The sequence below is a fragment of the Mobula birostris genome, chromosome 5 (assembly GCF_030028105.1).
Source record: "Mobula birostris isolate sMobBir1 chromosome 5, sMobBir1.hap1, whole genome shotgun sequence".
NCBI lineage: Eukaryota > Metazoa > Chordata > Chondrichthyes > Myliobatiformes > Myliobatidae > Mobula > Mobula birostris.
In genome coordinates this window covers 114831977-114849597 of record NC_092374.1, presented here as the reverse complement: position 1 = coordinate 114849597, position 17621 = coordinate 114831977, and the positions used below count along the sequence as shown (strand labels likewise).

The 17621-nt window shown below is 40.0% G+C and overlaps 1 long non-coding RNA gene across 2 annotated transcripts in view; it reads left to right on the top strand.

Annotated features, from left to right (window-relative positions):
- Positions 1-878: 878 nt before the first annotated feature.
- LOC140197947 (uncharacterized) overlaps positions 879-17621 on the top strand; it is a 45806-nt gene continuing 29063 nt past the window's right edge. Inside the window, exons 1-3 of one of the 2 annotated variants that reach the window (XR_011886065.1) lie at positions 879-981; positions 6290-6379; positions 8139-8196. This is a non-coding gene — a long non-coding RNA (uncharacterized lncRNA). The remainder of the gene's footprint in view (positions 982-6289; positions 6380-8138; positions 8197-17621) is intronic. The other variant, XR_011886066.1, reaches the window with a different exon arrangement.

The window sequence follows — 17621 nt, the reverse complement described above, 5'->3', positions numbered from 1 at the left end:
GCTGACTTACCAGTTTTCTGGAGAGTAAATTGAATAAACAATCAAAAGTCATATTAGTAAAATAACACTTTTCATCCAAAGTGGTCAATGTATGTCCATAATGTTTTCTTCTGGTCATTATTCCACACAGAATGAATATATTTATACTGTAAATTCCTTGTGGAAATGACAATTCATTTTAAATGTTAATATTTAAACACTTTAATTGTTTTTCTAAGGAAATCTACATCTTTGTGTTCACCAGCTAGACAACATGAGGTTATTACTTTGAAATGTTTTCATCAGAAATTTAACCTGCATTATCATTTGCGCAGTATCATTCACGCTCCCAACACAGACACTCTATCAAATTCCATCATGGAAAACGTTATTAATAGGTTACAGCTTGAAAGATTCAGGATGTCCTCAAAGCTCCACTGAAGAATTCCAAGGTTCCAGCAGGGTTCTGAGGACATTCAGACCACAGAAACATAAAGAAGCCCCATAATAAGCAGCAGATAATTTCACTAGCTCCCATCTACCCATGCTATCAGGCACCATAAGCCTCTCCTATGGAAGACTCTGTGGTGCCCACTTTGATCTCAGTGCCACCTCCCACCCCCCTCCGCCCCTCAGTACACACAAAAGCAGAGTGGAAATAAATTATTCTCAATCTCAAGGGAAGATGAAAGCAAAGTTTGTCGTACTAAATGACTGTTTGCCTGAAGGTGGCAGTAGAGCTTTGAAATCTCACACTTAATATTTCATGTGGTCTTTTACAAGATCTGAAAATAATAGCTTAGATTTTCTGGTGAAACGTTGACATTTAACTGCATTTCTGATGACATTTTCTGGCATAATTGTGAGAAAAATTAATTGCTTCCTTTTAAGTACTGTCCATGTCCTATAGGTTTCCTCTTTCGTTCCTTCCACTGTCTTGGAATAAATTCCATCCATCCCGAAATTTTATTTATTGCGGCATTCCATTGCATTGGTAATGAGGTAAGTGATTTGTTTGTGTCATTATCTGAGTACTTATCAGCATAGTTCTTCAGAATATTCACTGTTTTAACTGCATCTTGAGTTTCAAGGAAGAGGATATCCAACTGCACAAAATTTTGAAACCATTTTAAACCTAGAGTTGAATGAGAAAAGGTTTAGTCACTTTATGAAGTATACCAAATAAGATTAGTTAATGATAACAGGACAATGAGCAAATTGTGCAAGGCCCCCTCTTTACCTCCTGGCTGGGCTGCATTCCAGGACAATGCAGATTGGTCCTCATAGTATTCATACATGCAGTGTATTGGATGTTTCTTGAAGACTCAAACATAACCTTGGATTTGATGTACCAGAAAGAACCTATTTTATTTCTGCAATGATCTCTCTAAACTTAACTGGGAAATGGTACATACAATGTAGCAAAGTAACCATAATACACAGCATCGTAAGACAATGGCAGCTTTACCAAACTTAAAGGAATAGTTGTTCATAGTAACTGAGCAACAAATATACCTTTCTCACAATGAACAATTCTATAACTGATTATTTCACAATCAACTGCATTGCAATTTGTAAGGAGCACACAACAGAGGCACACTTTGCGCAAGTAGGTTTAATATTAATTGGTTTGAAGCTCAGCTACTTGCAGGCTGCCTTTTCAACATAGTGCCTTTTTAACATAGTGCAAGGTGCCTTTTTAACATAGCAACATTACTTGTTCCTTCTAGACCAGGGGTTCCCAACCTTTTTTTCTGCCAAGAACCCCTACCAGTAACCAAAGGGTCTGCGAACCCCAGGTTGGGAACCCTTGCTCCAGACCAAAACAACAGGACTGGAAAGGAACAAAGGCTGTGAAACCCACATGAAGGCTCACCTAATTTTTGATATTTTATTCTATGTGACCAGTTACTGTTCAGCTTGCAGCTTCATGGAAATATGTAGACTGAAAGTTGTGTTGAATCAATCTAAATTTCTGATATTCAAAGGTAAAACTGTTCCATAGATGTGATGTATAATCATTGTGCATCATGTATCATGCTTTTTACCTCTCTATCACATACTTTTAACTGGCTTGAGAATATAAGAATTAACAAAATTGATTAAAACCACTAAACGTTGACTCAAAGACTGACAAGGAAGATTTAAACAGCATCCTAAAGAAAGACAAAGAGTAAGAAAAAGAGGTGAAGCTATTCAATTAAAAAAAAATTATTTTAGTAATGCACTGCACCTTGAGTAATTTTAGTAATACAGCATGTGGTGTCAGTGTCGGTGCTGTGCAATTGCTCAACAGAAGGAGATATAAGGCCCTCCTTCTGTCCGATAACCTACAGGTCACCCTTGGGCAAGGTGTAGTACCTGCTTAGCCTTCACAATCAGGGTCACGTGAAGCGATGGTTTGCAGGTGGTGGATGGTTTTACAAGCAGATTCTACAATTGGAATTTATGGTTATAAAACTAAAAACGCTGGGCAGATGAATCTGCAAATCTATGGCCAGGGTTACCCATCCAGTATGGACACTGCAACTGAAGAAGGCAACAGGAAACCACTTCAGTATCCCACTCTTGTACAATCATGAACTCAAATCAACTACAGTCTCAGCTCAAAGATGTGAATGGACCCTTCACCAAAGAAGCCTTATACGGTAGAGGATCTCATGTGCCACAGGTGAACCTCAACTGTTATTCAGTGACTGTTGGCAGAATAAAGGCAAAGAAGATCAGACTAGCAACCTGGAAAGTGAGAACCCTTAACCAACCTGGTAAACTAGACAACGTCAAACAGGAAAAGGAAAGATTAAAAATCAATATCTTGGGAACGTGGGAGATGAGGTGGAAAGGAGCTGGTAAAACAAGCTCCGAGGGATATTCCATCATTTACTCAGGAGGAGAAATACATGAAAAAGGTGTTGGAATTATGTTAGATGAAGAACATACAAAATCAATAAAAGGCTATTGGACAATATCAGATCAAATGTTCCTTGTGAAACTACATGCAAAACCTTTTGGCATTAACATCGTTCAAGTTTATGCCCCAACAGCAGAATGCAGTGAAGAAAGCATCAATCAATTTTATGACGAACTAGAAACAGCATTGAGACAATGTAAAAGCTCAGAAAATACCATTATTCAAGGTGACTTCAACGCAAAAGTAGGCAACACCAGGGACGAGGACAATATTGAGCATTACGGCATTGGTGAGAGAAATGAGAGAGATGAACGACTAGCTACATGAGTCACAGAAAAAGATTATATAATTGGTAATACCGTCTTCAAGCAACACCCGAGAAAACTATGGACATGGAAGAGCCCAGGGGTTAACACCAGAAACAAGATTGATTATGTGCTTATAAGGAGAAGGTATAGAAATGCTCTGAAATCATGCAAAACATATCCGGATGCAGACTGCTACAGTGATCACATACCAATAATCAGTGTGATGTACCTGACATTCGGAAAGCTTAAAAGACCAAGAGTAGAGCCAAAGTTGAATTTGGGACTTTTGAGAAAAAACAGTGACATCAAAAATGAATTCCAAATAACAGTGAAGAACAAATTCGAGGCTCTACAAAACATCACTATTATAGAACAGCAATGGGAAAACCTCAGAGACAGCATAACACAAGCAGCACAAGAGGTGATTCCCAAACAACAGAAAAAAGCTAAAAAGAAATGGATGGCAGAAGAAATTCTGAATCTTATGGAACAAAGAAGAAAATGTAAGGAAAACGAAAAAGCCTACGTATCCTTCCATGCACAGATAACAACTAAGTACAAGGAAGCAAAAGAAAAGTGGCTTAAGGACAAATGTGAGTTAATAGAACAATTGCAGAGGACCAACAACAACGAACATATGCATGGCGAGATCAAAGAGGTCACAAGTTGGAAGAAAAGAGGGGCAACAACAGGATGTATAAAAGCAAAAGACAGCTCTACAATTATGGAAAAAGGAAAAATAATGCAAAGATGGTCAGAAGACACCAAAGACCTCTGCGACAACAAAGACCGAGAGGACAACTTTGATATTGGCAACAACAACAATACTGAAAGAAGAAGTGGAACATGCTATGAAGAAAATGTGAAAGGGAAAATCATCAGGACCAGATAACATTCCAGTTGAAATGTATGAAGCGCTAGAACATTTTGGTGTAGAGAAATTAACAATCTTATTGAATAGAATATACAACAGCGGCAAAGTACCAGAAGATCTTTTAAGGACAGTATTCATTGCACTACCAAAGAAACCAGGTGCAACAGAATGTAGACAGCACAGAACAATTAGTTTAGTGAGCCACCTCACAAAAATTCTATTGAGAATCATCATGCTCAGAATAAGAAACAAGATTAAACCAGAGATCAGTGAAAACAGTGCGGCTTTGTCGAAGGCAAGGGAACATCAAACACCATTTATGTTCTCAGGAATATTATCGAAAGGTCAATAGAAGTACAACAAGACCTATACTTCTGTTTCATTGACTACACAAAAGCCTTTGACACAGTGAAACAACAAGTCATCATGAAAAAGCTTAAAGATATTAATATTGACAGAAAAGATCTAAGAATAATCAGGAGTCTCTACTGGCAACAAAGTGCAGCCATACAGATAGACAACAAGATTGGTTAATGTCAGCCAATAAAGCGAGGAGTCAGACAGGGTTGTGTTCTATCACCAGGCCTGTTCTCCCTGTACAGTGAAAACATCATGAGAACCATACAAGACCTACCTGGAATAAGTATAGGAGGATACAATATCAACAACCTCCACTATGCAGATGATACAGTAGTGACAGCAAACAGTGAAGTAAATTTACAGAAACTAGTATCTACCATCAACACAGAGAGCAAAAGATTTGGCCTAACCTTAAACAAAAAGAAAACTGAAGTAATGGCAATATCAAAGAAACCTGATATCCCAAACTGTAGGATCGTACTGGGAAATGAAATCCTGAAACAAGTTCACAACCAAGTACCTTGGATCATGGGTAACATCTGATGGCAAATGCAAAACAGACATAAAATCAAGAATAGCAATGGCAAGAACAGCATTAACAGAAATGAGAAACATCCTAACGAACAAGAAAATAAGAATTGACATCCACCTCAGAACTCTCAGCTGCTACATTCTTCCTATATTGATGTTTGGCTGCAAGTCATGGACCATCACAAATGCAACGGAAAAAAGAATCAATGCAGCAGAGATGTGTTTCCTCAGAAGAATGCTATACATATCATATACGGACAGGATAACCAATGAAGAAGTTCTACGGAGAACGAGAACAAAACGTACATTACTTAAAAAATTCAGAAAACAGCAATCAAAATTCTTTGGACACATCATGCGAAGAGAGACATTAGAACACTTAGTTACAACAGGAAAGCTGGAAGGAAAAAGAAGCAGAGGCAGACAGAGAATGAAAATGATAGATGGAATAACATCATGGTTAGAAACAGGGGAGGCAACAACTACAATTTGGAGGGTCAGGTACCATGATGGATAGAGAGACATGATCGCCCATGCTGAATGGCAAGGCACCTGAATGAATGAATGACCATGTAGCACTTTGAGCCACACCCAACAGCCCCGATTTAAACTTAACCTAATCTTGGGACAATTTACAATGACCAATTAACCTACCCGGTATGTTTTTGGACTGTGGGAGGAAACTGGAGCACCCAGGGAAATCCCACTTATTCCAAGGGGCGTACGTAGAGAGGCTCCTTACAGCAGACACTGGTATTGAAATCTGGACTCTGATGGCCCAAGCTTGGAGAGAATTCCAGAGGAGAGGACTTCGAATATGGCAAGTGAAGACATGGCCATGAGTGGTTGAATGATTAAAAGGGCCAAATTTGAGGAATGTAGGAATCTTATAGAATTATGGGGAGGAAATAGGTAAGAGAAATATAGATGGGGTTTTTAGGCAATAATGCATTTTTTCAGCAGGAGACTGGAAGTACGATAGGATGGAATGAAATGATGCTGCTGAGTTTTAACCAGGCAATCCTAGCGACAATGTAGAAAGGTGACCCAACACTGATATTATGATTTTAAAAATGATACAGAAATATTGAGCATTCTAGTTCAGACAATTGCTAGAGGAATGGTGTGCAGCAGTTATGAAATGGATGAAACATAATGATTCAGGGCTTTCCAAGTACCAGATAGTGGCAAAGTTCCATGATCACTGCCTGGCTTGCTGAGATCCTCCAGCGTTTTGTGTGTGTTGCCTGATTTGCAGCGTCTGCAGATTTTCTCCTGTTTCCATACCAACAATAACTTTCACTCATTTCTCATTTTCATAATAAGGCCACAAAAGATGTCCAAACCAGAACTGAGACGATATTCTTTGGAAGGGCCGAAGATCCTATTTTACTCTCCAAAATGGAAGGCAAATAGGTGACCAGTTAAATATCATTAGCATTTGAAAAATATTTGATTGGTAGACATAAAGGAGCTATTTGTACTTCCGGTGCACATTACAAGTAAAAATCATAAATATAAAATACTCATTAATACAGTATGTAAATTGGATTTGCATAGTTCATTCATTTTAATGATGTAATGATGTAACCCTGTACAACTAACCACTTGTCTAAATTATTGAATCACTTTGAATAATTTATATTTTATTGATTAATGCAAAGGTATTAGTACCCTTAATATAGTTTTTATCTTAATATTGTTATGTTTCTAACTCTTCATCTTCTCTTTGATCTCAAGTGTTATTCTGTCTTTGAACCTCAACCTAAATATTATTCGACAGATGTACCATATAGAATCATAGATTTGATGTAATTTTTTTAAAAATTTGGAATTAGGATCATCGTGTTATTAATTGCATAACATTAGGCCTTATTCAAAGACAATTATTTCTATAATAGCATTTCAAGAGACAACAGCAAAGAGGTTTATGGATTTATTCAAAAGAAGATGCATGGAAAAAATATAGTGAACTAATAGTTGTCACATTTGCATAATATTAGTTTCTAAGTAGGACTTCAACACGGTTAATAATGGGCCATTAATTATGCAGATAATGATGCTTAGGTTCTGAGCTCTTTAAATATGAGAGCTTGACATTAGTAGTTAATTTTTTTCCAGTTTCTTATGATAAACAAATGAAAGCAGAATTCAGCTGATTCAGTGGCACTGGGAGAATTGTGTGCAATTCTGATCATCTGGTCATTATTAGAAAGATGCACCTAGTTGAAAGGGTGTGACACAAAAAGAGAGAATGGACAAACTTGGAATGGTTGTTTTCTCTGGCAAAGACTGACGGGAAATGTACTAGAAATTGGTAAAGTTAGGAGAGAAATAGCAAATAGTCCGATTAATTCTCCCAGGGTAGAAATGCTAGAAGACATGCAGTTTAAGATGATTGAGGGACAATTTACAGGAGATATGTGAGGAAAGTTTCTTTTATTACATAGAGAGTGGCAGCTGCTTGGAATAGGCTGCTGAGGTAACGTAGAAAAAGGTATGATAGTGGCATTTAAGACTCTTTTGTACAGGTAGGAAACAGAGGGATATGGATCACATGCAGGCAGCAGATCTTTAGTATAACTTGGCACTGTGTTTAGCACAGACATGATGGGCTGAAGGTCTGTTCCTGTGCTATACTGTTCAATGTTCTCTCTGATGACATTGCAGAACAAGCATGTAGAGTAACAAATAAGATTTTATAAACTAAAATCATTTTCTCTTTTAAAAGTCTGCTTGTGCTATTATCAAGGCAGATTGGCAAATAATCTTTTCTTCCCTCCTTAAAAATCTCAATAATGTCCTTTTATCAATGTAACAACATTGGTCTGACAGGAAGCAGATAGGGTAAAAGGTGCAGGCAGTTCTGGGTGATAGGCACTCCTTGCCACAGAAGGAAACTTGTAACTAACAATCTCAAGTAATTTATGCACCAGCCCAAACCAGAATAAATGTTCCCATATGACATATTAACCTTCCTAACATTATCAGTTAAGGATATGGGCCATGGAGAAAGAGCAAGTCACAGCGTGGGCACTCTGATAATGAAATTGTAAGTAACAACACACTCACACTCCTCAAAGGTGTATCCTATTTCTGAGGACAAAAGAATGACCACAAATCATTGTATAATAGCATCCATTTGATTAACTTCTCCTTTTAATTTCCTGTACAGCTTCATTGGGACCACATCATGTAACACATTGGAGTAATGGTGCAATACATTTCCAACGGTATGTTTCCTTTCTAAACTATTTTTTCAAGATATGGAGCTAAGATTGTGAACCACACAGTCACACTCCTGTACTTCAGTATTGCAACATAATGCTTAGGATCCAGCTGCACTGCCAGCATTGCATAAATATTAGGTCCTTTGAGGTTAATGTAGAATTATCTATATTGTACAAGACCTGCAATTCCAAAAATAAAGGCAGACTAGTTTCCGTCTACTTTTTTAGGGGCAAGTTTAATCTTTCCTGCCCTCCAGCAAAATGCAGGTGGGTTGTTAATATAGCTAAAGAGTACATACTCTCCCAGTCCCCTGAGACTCCAATTTAACTCTGTAGCTTTTATAAGAAAGCAACTGTCAGAATGGGGCAAGGTCACATCAGTAGTGTGCTTGTTCCTAGCCTAATCTTGGAGCTATTCCTGGCACTTAGGAGAGCATTGAAACACTGCTACTATTTGAAGAGGATCAATCTCCTCCCTTAAAATAACATTATCCAAAAGGAGTTAGATTTTATTACTGAGATGAGATTAGACAGCTTCATACCATTGTCTTCATATTTGCTTGTTTGAATATAATGAATACACATCAAAACAAGTTACCTTTGTGGAGGATAACATGACAGTACAAGAAACAACTTGTGACATCCTAACATATAAATTCTTCCTTTTTGTGCATTGTAGCAAAATGCTGATTTTAAAATAAAACCAAAAGCTAACATCATTTATAAGTAGAGAAGTGATGCACCATATTTTTGAGAAAGAAATTACACTTTGATGACAAAAAAAAACATTCGCAATAAAAATCTCTGATATACAACTGCATAAATATGACTGAGCAGGCAACATTTTGCGGCTATAAAATCCACAAAGCAAATGGAAATAGTGGCACAAAGAAGAAATAAGACATTGATGACATATCAACTTCAATACGAAAATGTTAATTCTTCCTTAGATTGTTTTCCTATTCATTTTCAGGATGTATACATTGCTAGCAAAAACAGAATTTATTACTAAACCTTAATTACTCTCAAAACTGTGAAGTTAAACTTTCTACAAAATCCATTTATAGTTTTATTATGCACTACATCTATTCTAGAGTTCCTTTATGATACTGTATAAAATAAAACCTATTTGTAACTCAGTACATTTGAAAACATAGGTGACACAAAACGATCAGACTGCCTGTTGAGCTGTATATTGATAAGGCAATTTCATCCTTTGCCCAAACCAAGAGCATTGGAGGACCCTAGAGGGTTAAGAACACAAAGGAAAAGTTTGCCATTGTCTGCTAGAATTGGTTGGGTTAGAGTGAAACTGAGCGTTATCAATACCATTAACTTTCAAAGGACAACAAAGAAGAAATATATGGTTGATTATGTCAGACGCTCAGGACAAATCAGATAGAAAGTATCATCATGATTACATAAAATGTCATTTATGACTTTGATAAGCTACTGCACAGCTAGAATGGCTTAAAACTGGAGATATTCAAATATAGAATTATAAGCAAGGTTGATTTTGAATGAGATATCGTAAAGTAGAAAGGAAAGTTATTCAATTTACAATAGTTCACGAGGAGAAGAAGGTCAACAATACTTTTGCTTTGCAGAGGATGTTAACATAACTGTATTGTAATGACATGAAAGAGTACTTGAGGAATGTGAATTATTACAGTGTTGGCTAGTTTGGGGCTGAGAAGGGAAATGGGGGTGAGCAGCTTGGAAGAAGTCAAATCAAAGGAAGAGGAGATGGATGAGTTTCAAGAGCTTGGTAGAAACATGAAAGTTGAAAAATTGTGAAATCAGAGAAAGACAGGTGGAATTAAGTTTCAAAAAGAATGAAAACTGAGGAAGATTGTCCAGAAAAAAGCGGAATGTGCATGAAAATCAGTGTCTGTGCAAAAAGAAACATCTAGAGCAGGAGTTCCCAACCTGGGGTTCATGGACCCCTCAGTTAATGGCCGGGGTCCATAGCATGAAAAGGCTGGGAACCCTTGATTTAGAGTCATAGATTCATAGAGCATTACAACACAGAAACTGGCCTTTCAGCTCAACTAGTCTGTGTCAAACTCTCAATCTACCTAGTCCTGAAAACCCACGCATGGACCATGCCCGTCATACCCCACCCATCCAAACTTCTCTTAAATTTTGCGGTCAATCCCACATCCACTACTTTCGCTGGTAGCTCACACCACTCTCTGATGAAGAAGTTCCCCTCAGCTTCACCTTAAATATTTCACCATTCACCCTTAACCTGTGACCCATAGTTCTAAGTTCACCCAATCTCAGTGGAAAAATCCTACTTGCATACACACTATCTACATCTCCATCAAATCTCCACTCATTGTCCCAAACTCCAGGATAGAAAGTTCTAACTTATTCAACCTTCTCCAATAACTCAAGTCCTCAAGTCCTGACAATAATCTTGTAAATTTCCTCTGCACTCTTTCAATCTTATTGATATCTTTCCTGCAGGTGACCAGAACTGCACATTATACTACAAATTTGATCTCGTACAACTTCAGATATATTCATTCAATACATTTCAATTGATGATCTTTCATTACCATGTGATAAGGGAACTAATGGACGTAACCTTTCTTGAACTTCCTGATAATTTTGCAGGATGGATAATGGGATCTTGATACTTCATTAAAAGTACCATTCTTAATGTGTAACACGCAAGTGTGACTGTTGTAAATTCTATTGCCTTGAGAACCTTAAAAGCTAAGCCCAATTATATCTCCACCAAAAATCTATACATGGCCAATATTTGGGTGGGAGTTCACAGGAGAGAAATGAGAAACAGGAAATCTGGTTGATTTATTGTCCACTCCAAAAGCCAGCAATATAAATGCTTACTTAGGTTAGAATTATGGTCAATCAGTGAACAGGAGTATGAGAAGAAGAGGCGACTTCACATAAGTCTGCGATTGTAGATCTTAAAAGCTGTGATTTGTGGCATTTTTCGTAGTCTGAATTGTGACTAATCGGTGCACAGGAGCGAGAGACGGAGAAGCAGCTTCATACAGGTCCACAACTGAAGATGAAAAAGGCTGCACATTGCAGCAGTTCTCAGAGCTGGACCTGAGGCTAATCAATGAACAGTATTCATTCGCAAGGGCGAATAAAAATAATGCCGGGGAAGCTGAGTGACTATCTTCCCTGACAAACCTGTTGCAATATTTGAGGAAATTGCAAGTGGGATAGATAAAGGGGATGCAGTGGATGTTGTATATTTGGACTTTTAAATGGCCTTTGAAAGGTGCCACACATGGGGCTGCTTATCAAATTAAGAGCCCATGGTATTACAGGAAAGTTACTAAAATGGTTCGAGCATTAGCTGATTGGTAGAACACTGTGAGTGGGAATAAAAGGATCATTTTCTGGTTGGCTGCCAGTGACTAGTGGTGTTCCACAGGGGTTGGTGTTGGGACTGCTTCTTTTTATGCTGTATATCAGTGATTTAGATGATGGAATAGATGGCTTTGTTGCCAAGTTTGCAGATGATACAAAGATTGGTGGGGGGGGGCAGGTAGTGCTGAGGAAACAGGTAGGCTGCAGAAGAAATTAGACGGGTTGGGAGAATGGGCAAGAAAGGGTCAAATGAAATACAGTGTTGGAAAATGCATGGCCATGCACTTTGGTTGGAGACCAAAGCAGACTATTTTCTAAACAGGGAGAAAATCCAAAAATCTGAGATGCAAAGGAACCTGAGAGTCTTTGTGCAGAACACCCTAAAGGTTAACTTGCAGGTTGAGTCAGTGGTGAGAAAGGCAAACGCAATGTTAGCATTTATTTCAAGAGATCCAGAATACAAAAGCAGGGATGTGATACCGATGCTTTCTGAGGCACTGGTGAGGCCTCACCTTGAGTATTATGAACAGTTATGGGCTACGTATATAAGAAAAGATGTGCTGGCATTGGATTCGGTTTAGAAGAGGTTCACAAGGATGATTCCAGGAATAAAAGAATTATCATTGGAGGAACGTTTGATGGCTCTGGGTCTGTACTCGCTGGAATTCAGAAGGATGAGAGGGGATGTCATTGAAACCTTTCAAATGTTGAAAGGTCTAGACAGAGTAGATGTGGAAAGGATGTTTCCCATGGTGGGGGAGTCTAGGACAAGAGGGCACAGTAATTTCTTTAACCAGAGGGTGGTGAATTTGTGGAATTTGTTACCACAGGTAGCTGTAGAGGCCAGGTCATTGGGTGTACTTAAGGCAGAGATTGATAGGTTCTTGATTGGACACAGCATCAAAGGTTACAGGAAGAAGGCCAGGGAGTGAGGGTGAGGAGGGGAAAAAAGGATCAGCCATGATTGAATGGCGGAGCCAACTGGCCTAATTCTGCTCCAATGACTTATAGTCTTATAGTCTTATATTCAGGAAGCCAAGTGTCTGAATTCCAGGCAGGCCAAGTGGTCTTTGTTCTTTAACAGCTTTGATTTCATCTTGACATATTGACTGGGGTCAAAGAACTAGAAGCTAAATGCCTTGACCTATCAGTTTGATGAATTGGAACAAGAGGAGCAGCCTACCACCATTTTGCCTCAAGCCAGGCTGGTGGCACCAATTTGTTGGGGAGTTAATGCTTCAGTTCGCAAGGCCCAAGTGCAAGAGAACAGTCCTCCGGGTTGACTGTTCTTTCCAAATTCTGTCCGGTCCCAGGGACTCTAATGGGGACATTTGTTGAGAACAACCACTTACCCAGGGATTTCCAGGACCCTCGAGTTTAGCAGTGGCATGTATTGGTGACCCAGAATGACAAAAAAGGTTCAGCAGCATGTATGGGCATGCAAGATGTGTGCCAGGATCAAGGAGCCCCATACCTGACCTCAAGAGCTTTTCTACTCCTTACCTGTTCTGGAAAGATCTTAGGCACACACCTCCATGGACTTTGTCACTGGTCATCCTCATGGTAATTGCTGATCGGTTTTTGAAAGCCTGCAAGTTCATTGCCTTGGAGAAGCTATCATCTGTGGAGGAGTTGGCCAAAATTGTCCTGGACCAGGTCTTCAGGATCCATGGATTCCTGATGGACATTCCACAACCCACATCAAATTTCTGGAGGGCATTCTGTAAGCTGATGGGGGCAACAGCAAGCCTTTCCTCTGAGTTTCACCCACAGTCCAATGGCCAGATGGAGCAGACCAACGAAGATTTAGAATGTATTCTAAGATGCTTGGCCTCAGAAAGACCTCACAAGGGGGCCGACTATTTGACATGGCAGTGGTCACACACAACACCTTACAGTATTTGGTCACTGTTTGAGAGTCAGTTTGGTTGTCCCCTGCCTCTCTTTCAGGAGCAGGAGCCCAAGGTTGGGGTTCCTGTGGATGCAGTTCTCATCCAATGTAGCAAGCAGAGATGGATTAGGGCAAGAGAGATTTTGGTGGCCTCTACCCAGAGGACAGAGACCAAAGTGAACCAAAGGGGAAGACAGGAACCTGCTTTGCAGCCTGGGCAACAGGTCTGGTTGTCCACTCATGATGTGCCTCTCTGGGTAGACTCTAGAAAGTTGGCCCCCAAGTTCATTGGACCTTTCAAAATCCTGAGGAAACCCAGAGGCTTATGTCTTGCATCTCCCCAAGACCCTAAAGACCAATCCCAATTTCTACATCTCTAATCAAATTCTGTCTGCACCAGCCCCGCCACCACTCAGGTTTATCGAGAGGGAACAGGTCTTCATTGTGAGAAGATATTTGCACTCACATACAGTTTGGGGTGTTCAGCATTACTTCACAGACTGGGAAGGATTCAGACCTGGGAAGAACTGTTAGGTGCCTGAAAGAGGCATCTTGGATCCGGCTCTCATCCACAATTACCATCACTACCTCTCCAGGCAGCCAGGGCCGTCAGGAGTGATATCATCAAGTGTTTGCTTTGATAGACTAGGGCAAGAGAGATTTTGCTGGTCTCTACCTAGAAGGCAGAGACCAAAGTGAACTGAAGGAGAAGACAGGGACCCACTTTGTAGCCTGGGCAACAGGTCTGGTTCTCCACTCATGATTGGCCTCTCTGGGTAGACTCTAGAAAGTTGATATCATCGAGTGTATGCAGACAGAGATGAGGTGGTGAATTTTGGAAGGACAACTTAAGGTCGGACATACACAGTAAATGGTAGGGCACTGAGGAGCATGGAGGAACAAAGAGATTTGGGAGTTCAGATACATAATTCCCTGAAAGTGGCATCACAGGTAGACAGGGCTGTAAAGAAGGCTTTGGGCATCCTGGCATTCATAAATCAAAGTATTGAGTATAGGAGTTAGGATGTTATGGGGAGGTTGTATAAGACATTGGTGAGGCCAAATTTGGAGTATTGTGTACAGTTCTGGTCACCTAACTATAGGAACGATATCAGTAAGATTGGAAGAGTGCCGAGAAGATTTACTAGGATGTTGCCGGGCCATCAGGAGTTGAGCTACAGGGAAAGATTGAACAGGTTAGGACTTTATTCCTTGGAGCGTAGAAGAATGAGGGGAGATTTGATAAGAGGTTTACAAAATTATGAGGGGTATAGACAGAGTAAATGCGAATAGGCTCTTTCGACTTAGATTAGGAGAGATAAATACGAGAGGACATGGCTTTAGGGTGAAAGGGGAAAGGTTTAGGGGAACATTAGGGGGAACTTCTTCACTCAGAGAGTGGTAGGTGTGTGGAATGAGCTGCCATCTGACGTGGTAAATGCGGGCCCACTCTTAAATTTTAAGAATAAATTGGAAAGGTACATGGATGGGACAGGTCTGGAGGGTTATGGACTGGATGCAGGTCAATAGGACTAGCGGAATAATGTCTCAGCACAGACTGGAGGGGCCGAATGGCTTGTTTTCTGTGCTGTAGTGTTCTATGGTTCTATGGTTCTCTTGTGTTCAGATCCAGTTTGATACTGTTTCTCAGTTGTTGCTTTGGGTACTCCAGCATCTGGGTCCAAACCATTCTCATCAAGGACTCTCATCACAACTAGAAGGCAGATAAAAAAAAGTCATAAAGAGAGTAAAGATGGAACACGAAGGTAAGCTAGTCAATAATATTAAAGAGGATAACAGAAGTTCCTTCAGATATATAAGGAATAAAGGAGAGGTGTGAGTAGATATTGGACTGCTGGAAAATGGTGCTAGAGAGGTTGTAATGGGGGACAAGGAAATGGCGGACGGACTGAATAAGTATTTTGCATCAGTCTTCACGGTGGAAGACACTAGCAGTTTGCCATAAGTTTGAGAGTGCCATGGGGCAGAAGTGAGTGAAGGGAGAAGGTGCTTGGGAAAATGAAAAGTCTGATGGTAAATACATCACCTAGGCCAGATGGTCTACCTTCAGAGTTCTGAAAGAGGTGGCTGAAGAGATTGTGAAGGCATTAGTAATGAACTTTCGAGAATCAATAGACCCTGGATCCAGGGAATGGGAAAATTGAAACTTTCACTCCACTCTTCAAGAAAGGAAAGAGGCAGAATAACAGAAATTATAGGCCAGTTAGTCTGAACTCATTGGTTGTGAAGATGTTCTGGTCAATTTTTAAGGAAGTGGTTTCTTGGTACTTGGAGGCACATGATAAGGTACACTGAAGTCAACATGGTTTCCGTAAGGGAAAGTCGTGCCTGAAAAATCTGTTGGAATTCTTTGAAGAAATAACAAGCAGGATGGACAAAGGAGAGTCAATAGATGTTGTGTACATGGATTTTCAGAAGGACTTTGACATGGTGCCACACACGAGGCTGCTTAACAAATTGGGTGCCCATGGTATGACAGGAAAGATACTAGCATGGATAGAACATTGGCTGATTGGCAGGAGCAAAGAGTGGGAATAAACGTTGCTTGCTGCTGATTAGTGGTATTCCACAGGGTCTTTGTTGGGACTGCTTTTTAAGTTAAACGCCAATGATTGGGATGATGGAATTAATGGCTTTATGGCCAAGATTGCGAATGATACAACGATAGGTGGCAGGGCTGGTAGTGTTAAAGAAATGGGGAAGCTGACGAAGGACTTAGACAGATTCGGAGAATGGTCAAAGAAGTGGCAAATGGACTACATTACTGGGAACTGTATGGCCATACACTATGGTAGAAGAAATAAAAGTGTAGACCAGTTCCTAAATGGATAGAAAATTCAAAAATCCAAGGTGCAAAGGGACTTGTGAGTACTCATGTTGAATTCCCTAAAGATTAATTTGTAGTTTGAGTCAGTGGTGAGGAAGGCAAATTTTGAGAGGACTAGTATATAAGAGCAAGGGTGTAATGTAGAGGCTTTATAAGGCACTGGTAAGGCCTTGCTTGGAGTTTTAAGAGCAGTTTAGGGTTCCTTATTTAAGAAAGAACGTGCTGACTTTGGAGTAGTTCAGAAGCGGTTCATGAGACTTTTTCTGGGTTACACTTGAACTACAGGGGGACCAATATCCTTTCAGGGAGGTTTATTAGTGTTATTGGGGAGGCTTTAAACTAGATTTGCAGGGGGATGGGAACCAGAGTGCCAGAGCTGACAGTGTGGCTGGGGTGAAAATAAATATTGTTAAAAGTTCAAGCAAATCCGCTAATAGAAAGGTTGTGAGTGGTGGTAAAGATCTTCTGAGGTGTATTTATTTCAATGCTAGGAGTATTGCGGGGAAGGTGGATGAGTTGAGGGAGTGGATTGACACGTGGAATTATGACGTTATAGCAATTAGTGAAATTTGGCTACAGGAGGGGCAGGACTGGCAGCTTAATATTCCAGGGTTCCGATGTTTCAGATGTGATCGAGGCAGAGGAATGAAAGGTGGGGGAGTAGCTTTGTTTGTTAGGGAAAATATTACAGCAGTGCTCAGGCAGGACAGATTAGAGGGCTTGTCTACTGAGTCCTTACGGGTGGAGCTGAGAAACAGGAAAGGTATGGCCACATTAGTGGGATTGTATTACAGACCACCCAATAGTCAACGAGAATTGGAAGAGCAAATCTGCAGGGAGATAGCAGGCAACTGCAGGAAACATAAAGTTGGTGGTGGTAGGGGATTTCAATTTTCCATATATTGATCGGGACTCCCATACTGTTAGGGGTCTAGATGGTTTAGAGTTTGTAAAATGTGTTCATGAAAGTTTTCTAAATCAATATATAGAGAGACCAACTAGAGGGGATGCTATATTGGATCTCCTGTTAGGAAACGAGTTAGGACAAGTGATGGAAGTCTGTGTAGGGGAGCACTTTGGTTCCAGTGATCATAACACCATTAGTTTCAACTTGATCATGGACAAGGATAGATCTGGTCCTATGGTTGAGATTCTTAACTGGAAGAAGGCCAAATTTGAAGAAATGAGAAAGGATCTAAAAAGCGTGGATTGGGACAGGTTGTTCTCTGGCAAGGATGTGATCGGTAGGTGGGAAGCCTTCAAAGGAGAAATTTTGAAAGTGCAGAATTTGTATGTTCCTCTCGGGATTAAAGGCAAAGTGAATAGGAATAAGGA